Source organism: Mustela nigripes, chromosome 4 (assembly GCF_022355385.1).
Source record: "Mustela nigripes isolate SB6536 chromosome 4, MUSNIG.SB6536, whole genome shotgun sequence".
Taxonomy (NCBI): domain Eukaryota; kingdom Metazoa; phylum Chordata; class Mammalia; order Carnivora; family Mustelidae; genus Mustela; species Mustela nigripes.
Genome location: NC_081560.1, coordinates 58,569,644 through 58,577,886, shown reverse-complemented (window position 1 = coordinate 58,577,886; position 8,243 = coordinate 58,569,644).

Here is an 8,243-nt window from a genome sequence, read left to right as displayed (position 1 = left end):
ATGACTGTAAACCACACCACTGGCTCAAAAACCAGCAAGCTAGGAGTCACCTGAAGTTAGCTATCAAAGTCAGATAAACTTCTGAAATCCAAGAATGCATGGAAGAGGGCTGTTTATCTAATAAATAATACTTAATTCTAGAATCTAGATTTTATAGAGTTTAATATGCCTCCCAGGAAGTTTTATGATTTAGAAAACTGCATGAATTAAATACATATTACAAAACCCTCTATTTAGACTGTAAGTATAGCTGTTCAATTTTTATTCCCAGGAAACAAAAGTTTTCTGCTTCCTCTAAACTTATTATTTCAATTCAGGTGTTTTTGACTGCCAGTAACATTTGCAAAACCAAAGTACATTAAATAAGGAAAACTATCAATATAGCCCATGTAAGAAATCCAGAGGTAGCCCATCCCAGGTGGGAAATTGAATAGCTCAAGTGTGCAGGGCCATGGTCAGCACCTCTGCCATCAGCTTTCCCTCCTAACTGTAAGACTGTTATAACTCCAAGCATCACTACCACACACAACCACATCCAAGGCAAAGGCAAAACAATTGAGAGTTACTGTTCACGTATCTCTCTTTTTTTCAAAGAAAAAAACATTTCTCAAAAACTTCCCAGTAAACCGCCCCCTTTTTCAAATTTATGTGTTTATTTTTAGCTAGAAATGGAACACAGATAGGTAAATAAAATTAAAAATAATTGTTGGAAGCAATCTTGAATGATTAAAGTCTCTGCTGTGTCCAAGCAAGCATGCTATTAAAAAATGAGTGGTACAGCTTGGGGACGAATGGGAACAGATGCAGTGATCGATCAGAAAATCAGAATGGATGCCAGGTGCCACGACCCAGAACTTGTTCAGTCAAGAGCTGGCTGAACTGACTTGTCTTCATTTAGCCTTTCTAAGTGATAAAAGGACTTAAGATAGCAGGTGGCAGAAACCCAGATTGTCTTGTCCTCTGCCAGATTGCAGTTTCCTTGGGGCAAATAGTGTGTTTTACTCATGGCTGTATCCCTAATATTCAGCATGAAGCTTGAAACTCAAAGGGCACTCAGTATTTGCTGAATTAATCCACAGACAAATGTAATCAATCACAGAATACCTGGATTCGCTTCATATGAAATTAAGAAGTTCTTTTCCTTTTTATCTTCCATCTGTTAACATTCTCTAACTACATTTTCAATAGTTTCCCATTTCTAAGCCTTCATTTGTCTTTTTATGCAGTAAAACTATAGTTGGTTAGAATATTTTATTAGTGAGATGATGAAACGCCTAACAAGTTTATCATCAGGATTATAGAGTTCGGGTGGTCTGTAACTTTTGAAGGAAAGCAGAATTTGCCACCCTAAAATATTTCTTTTTGGCATAAGAATTATTTTAGGCTGAGTATTTTTAAGAAACAACAGATATAGGAATAGCTCTGGAAACTGAGTAGAAGTTACTCTTTTGTAAAAGACACTTAAGATTTATAACGTAAATCTCCATTTGTAAGGGTATCTCTCTTTCTGCACTAGGAAGAGAAGGATAACTCTACACATCCCTAGGAAATTTTATTAATAGAGAAGGTCACAACCGAAATCTGCATAACAATCACACCCTTATTTACTGTGCTTTTCCTGATAGCCTCCCTTAAGTGGGTCCCCATCCCCCAACATCTTTAGTCTTTAGCTGGGGATGATATTTAAGGCGGTAGCTCAGGCACCTCAGGAAGTTACTCAGTTTTCCTGGGTATTTCCCATGTGTACAGGAGGTATACAGCTAATAAACTCGGTTGTTTTTCTTCTGCTAATCTTTTATTACAGTGGGTATCTCAGCCAAGAACCTAGATGGGTAGAGGGAAAATTATTTCTTCCTTCTCTACACTGAATTTTTGAATCAAATAAGTATAATATAAATGTTTCAAAATCAGTATATTCTTCCTGGGCATATTTCGTTTCTACAGTGACGGCAGTTATAGGTTAGAAATAACAATGAATTTTACAGTTTAGCATAAAGTTTCTGCTTCCTCTTTGGGTGGAGACATGTATCAGCTGGATTTCCTAACTTTATGAAGTCCAAAATAAAAATTATCTTTAAGAAACACCTTGCTTTAGTGTACAAATATAGCATGCCTTAAAATATGGATAAATAGGGCTATGATAATGAAAAAGCCTTCAAATTATAAACAAAAGGCTGATTACCAAATTAACCTCTCATTAAATAGGTCCAAAACAACTGTATACTTTAAAAGAAAGTAACTGCACCAAAGGAAAAAAAAAAACAATGGGAAAAACAAGACTTTCAAATGTGATTTAAAAAAAAAAATCTAACCAGAGAACACTATTAATACAATATTTAATGTGCTAAAATACTTTTAATTATTTCCGAATTCAAACCTGCTTTCGCTTACTTGAAATTGTTGCATAACTCAAAAGTGCCATCATAATTCAACCCAAATGGTAGGGTACTTCAATGAGCTGGTGGAATTGATTCTGGACATTAAAGAGATGCCGGCAAAGTTATAAATCGCTGTTCTAATCGGGAGTGAAGAGGTTAATTCAAGATTCCACTAAAAAACAGACTGGCAGAAATGTTTCCAGGGCGTACTCCCCCCCCCCCCCATCCCTATCCCGTTATTTCTCTCTCTCTCTCTCTCTCTCTTTTTTTCTCAGTAGGGGTTTGGAGAAGAGGTTTGGAAGGGAAGGGGAGGGCTGGTTCCAGGCCCCCTGCATTCCCCAGAGCACCGTTAGGGAAGGGGGAGGGCTTCCTGCCCAGGCAGCCATCTGTAACATTCTGCGAACAGCAGGAACCCGCGCTGCTCCTCAGTAAGCCCTGGTGAGGATTCTGTCTGCATTCAGAGAGGAGTTTCCCCCTCTTATTCTTGCATTCTCTCTGCCTTTCTGTCTTTTCTTTTTCCTGTTGCAGGTGAGCAACAGGGCTGGGTTCTAAGCAGTTGCTTATATAAATAAAAGAGCATCTCAAAAATGTCCGAACAATATGCTAGTTTGACCAATACCAAAATACCCAGCCTGCCTCCAGGAATGTGCTGGCAGCAAGCTGGGAATATCATCATTCCAGCTAATGTCACACTGTGGAACACTTTCTGGGATCAGTGGACGTGTGTCTGATGTTCCCTAAAGTTACTGCTTTCTAGGCTTGAGTCAATTAGAGCTGGCTTTTTTGGAAAGTGGTGTCATTGAAAACTTATTTTATGCAAGTTATTTTTGTGCCTATAATTTGGGGCTCACACGTCTGTTATTTCCACCCGTCCTTGGCGTGCATAGTATGCCGCCTATGGAAAGTGGTAAAGAGAGACGATGGAAAAAGTAACAAGGGTTTTTTTTTTTTTTTTTTTTTTTACTTTTAACATCTGGAGAAAACACATTTAAGGAAATGCTAACAAATAGGTACAGGGATTGATAAAGTTAATATATTATATATATATATATATATATATATATAGTCTCCTTCCTTAGGTAAAAACAATCAAGATAGAATTTTTCAAAATAGTTTTACATAAAGCATACAATAAAAATTTAACAATGAGCTTGATCTCACTTAAGAAGATGTAGTTCACATCTTTTTTTAGGGTCAACCAAATGACTAATGTCAAATCCCCACAGCACATAGGTACAAAAAATTTTCTCAGAAAAGGCATAGGATTCTAATTTTCAAATTTTCCTACTTTCCACTTTTCAGTAAAGCTTTACTATTATATTTAAGTTCCTGGCAGCAGACTAAAGAAACAAGCAAATTATACTGTAGAATATGAAACTTAAATAAAGAAAGAAAGAAAACTTCAAGAAATATTCCCGTACCGAGATAAATATTAAGACAAACCATGTAGTCATAGTTTTATTGAGGAAAAAAATGTACAAATGTGAAAAAACTCTAGTCGTATACACCAAAATTACTTAAAGACAAAGTATGGTTCAAGGGAAAATAAATCATAATGAATATCTACTACTGTATTACCAAAAGAACGGTGGCTGCATTTCAGCACAGTTTTCTACTTCAATTTTTTCACATTTTTATATCTTAAAGCAAGCATTAGTAAATATTCCCATCTGGTCTGTTTTTATTTTTGACCCTGAATCACAATCTTATATCAGTATGGGCTAATTTATAAAGGCATTGCATCAAAACTTGAAAACACAATAAAATATAATAGCTTTTTTTTTTTTTTTTCCTAGAATTACCCTGTGTTCAGATGAGAAAACATTTTCAAAATATGTATTTGGGGGAAAAAAGCTATCAACAGAAAAACTAAATTTATTGAAAATTGCAAAATCAAGTTTGTAGAAATTTTTAGTTTTAGCAAATAAGTGGATTGCTTCCAGGTGTGTGGGACTAGCACTTATGGGGTTAGAGTCCCCTTGATGGGGGATGGGGGAGGCATGGATGAGGTTGCTTGATTCCCTTCCTGTGTCCAATCATCTTGATGTCAATGTCTAGGATCAAGCTTTGAGTTTTAACATCTCAAAACTTAAATTCTATTTATTATTGCAAAACAAAGGACTAATGCCATCACTAGAATGATGTGATTGCCATATAATACCAGAAAAAAATTAGACTATTTGTTTATAATTTCACATGACAAATAATTATTCTGAAAAGGAAACTGCCCTGATCCACACAATCAGCACTCCTTACCTGTACAATAGGCCACTTAGGAATCCAACCAGTTAATTAATTTGCAGTGAGAACTTGCTGTGTAGGATAAGAACAGCCCAACTCTTTGTGACCAGCACATTTTCTTCACGAGGGCAGATTTTCCTTCTTGAAATAAATGAATACACAAAATAATGTTAGAGTCCAGAAAGCGGGGTCTTTTTTTCTCTTTAAGGAAAATTAAATGTTGGCTGATGTACAATTCTAAAGTCCAAGTCTCAGCAAATGATTTTATCTCCTTCATGCTTATATTTTTCCAGACATTTTGTTTGTTTTGTTTTCTTTTATATAACTTCTAAGCACGGACATCAGAGATTACTTCCATTTATTGATTTTTTTCTCAAGGACTATTCAAGAGAAATGGTTATTGTGAAAATGCTTGAAACTAATGGAAGCCTCAGTGTTTCTGGGCTAGAGCAAGATATTCATGAGCTCTCGGCTGTGTATGTGCCAGTAAAAGACTGAAAGTCATTACGAGGATGTCTATACCCAGTTAACCACTTTGCATGGTCCATGGGGTTAATCAATAAAACCCGAAGTAAGAATAATTACTCCTACTTTTCAGATGAGGAAATTCATTTTAAGTAACATTTTCTAGTCACTCCTCTGGCAAAGACAAAGTATTTGAATTAGAGCTCTCTGACTTCTTAGTAGGACAGCATGGACTTTCTCTATTTTGACCTATGCTTGGCTAAAGAAAGATAATGCCCCATAAACTAGAGAGAGGTTTTTAGAGGACAGGGATAGGAAGGTTTAATTTATACATTCCCAGAAACCACTATGGTGATAGCAAATTAGAGCCTCATTTAGTTTTTGCCAAATGAATAAATGAATTCTGTGGACTCAATAGGGTTTAATCACTACCTTGGAAAGCTGTAGATTAAACATAAGATAAAGTGATTTATATTTTATATAATATATATATCTATATAAACTGTTTCCCTAATAATAATTATTATTAAATTATAAATAAATATGTGTATATGTGTGTGTGTATGTGTATATATATATATGCTATTTCCTTCAAATTTATAATAATCTTTTAAGGATTAGAGTAGTGTTAAAATTATGCTCACAGTTTTGGAATTTCCTTTTTATTTAGCTGGTTTTCTTAGAATTGTCAAGTAGAAAGAAAAAGGCTTTCATATCCACACAATTTAAAAATACAGTCAGAGCTCAACATCACTAACAATTAAGAAACTACAAATTAAAACTACAATGAGATATCACTTATGTGCGTTAGGATGGTTACTTAAAAAAAAAAAAAAAGGAACATAACAAGTGTCGGCAAGTGTGTGGAGAAACTGGAGCCCTTAAGCACTGTTGGAGAAAATATAAAGTGGCATAGCGACTATGGAAAACAGTATGATGGTTTGTTACAAAAAGTTACAAATAAAATTACCATATGATACAGCAATTCACATCTGGGTATATGCTCAAGAATTGAAAGCAGGGCCTTAAAGAAACATTTGTATGCCCATGTTCATTGCAGCATTATTCCTAATAGATAAAACATATTAGCAACCTTAGTGTCCACTGATTGATAAATGGATAAGCAAAAGGTGGGTGTATACATACAAGGGAGTATTATTCAGCCTTAAACAGGAAGGAAATTCTGACACAAGCAACAACATAAATGAGCCTTAAGGACATTATGCAAAATGAAATAAACCAGTCACCAAAAGACAGACACCATATGATTCCACTTCCATGAAACACTTAGGATAGTCAAAATCCTAAAGACAAAGTGGAATGCTAGTTGCCAGGGCGTAGGGTAAGGGAGAAATGTGGAATTGTTGTATAATGCCATAAAGTTTCAGTTTTGCAGGAGGAAAAGTTTTGAAGATGGTTGGTGATGATACTAACAATATTAACAATATGAATGTGCTAGCACTGCTGAACTGGACATATAAAAATGGTTACAATAGTAAAATTTATGTTATAGGTAGATTACAAAAATAAAAATATTGGGAAAAACTACAGTAAGAGAAAGACATTGGTCCATATAGACAAGTTACTTTTTGGACTCTCCTCAGCACTAGCCCTTCCCTGTTACTTGGATTATTACTTTAATGTAGCTGAGTCTCATTATTTAATTGTACTTTTTTTTTATTAAGAGGGAGAGGGGGAAGATGTGTGGACCTTGCTTAATATGTAAGTGAATCTGGCATCTTTCAAGTTAAAATAACATTTTTTGTTCCCCAGAAGTCCTTAAGAGCCAGTGCTTAGATAATCACAGGAAAATATTGCTGAGGATTGTTAAGAAAACAGAGCTATAAGAAAATTCAGGTCTTTAAAAAAAAAAAAACACCACTATAGTATGAATTGTTTCTTATCAATAAGATGTAAATTATTGATTAAAGCCTAGGCATAAAGATACAATAGGAATTAATGAGCTTTGTCTCTTGTCTTACGTTACATGGGATTCTTTCTATGAATTGATTTTGGAATTCTAGCCTCTGAGCAGAGAGTTTTCCAGTGTTCACTGGACACTTTATTTAGTTTATTTAGCTAGCAGCCAATTAAAAAAATATATTTTAAAAAATTCAATTAGTAAGCATTATTGATCATATACTCTATACTAACCCTGAGTAAGTAGGAAGTATAGAAGTATGACAAACATGGATACATTGATATATCTATTTTATAAAGTATCAGTCACTTAAGTTAAATAGTTACTGTGTATACAGGTACATGGTTTCTCTTTTAAAATTAGCTGCCAAAAGGTTTAAATGTTGTATTCTTCTATTAGAGTTTAGAAGTAGTAGCAGTCAAATTCACACATTTATGATTAAAAAGATCTTTCATGACTTTTGTTTTATTCTATTTATTTATTTTTAAATTTTTATTTAAAGATTTTTATTTATTTATTTGTCAGAGAGAGAGCGAGCAGAGAGCAAGCGAGCAAGAGCGAGCACAGGCAGACAGAGTGGAAGGCAGAGTCAGAGGGAGAAGCAGGCTCCCTGACGAGCAAGGAGCCCGATGTGGGACTCGATCCCAGGACGCTGGAATCATGACCTGAGCCGAAGGCAGCTGCTTAACCAACTGAGCCACCCAGGCGTCCCATGACTTTTGTTTTAAATCATTTAATAAGGTCAAGTAAAATTTTCTTACTACAAACTTTATCTTTTCTGATTAATTGGATAAACTTACATATTTAAGAATTTGTTTAAAGGACCAGTAAGCAGGTAGAGTTATGTAGAACGGACTCTCGGTATTGGTTATAGTCATCAAGCCTGCTTTTAGCCATGGAAATGTTTTTGTGTTATTAAAGAAGCTATTCAGAAGAAGGTGGTGAGGTACACTGCCCTCATTTTTCAGAAGATCCCCAGTGACAGTGTCAGCAGTCTTCCTCATGTCCTCCTATGAGGACACATGACTTTCAAGGAGAAAACTGAGTGGAAGTGGACATAATGTGAACAGTTATAATTTCACACACAAGTCAGGTAACCTCAGAAACTCCTAGAAAAAAGCCAGGTGAAATTCTTTTGAAGGATGAGGTCAGTTTTTGTCATCATTCATATGCCCATAAAATCTTCCAAATTTGAGTTTTAGTTTCAGAATGAGCACATTTACCTTCTCCCCCGCACA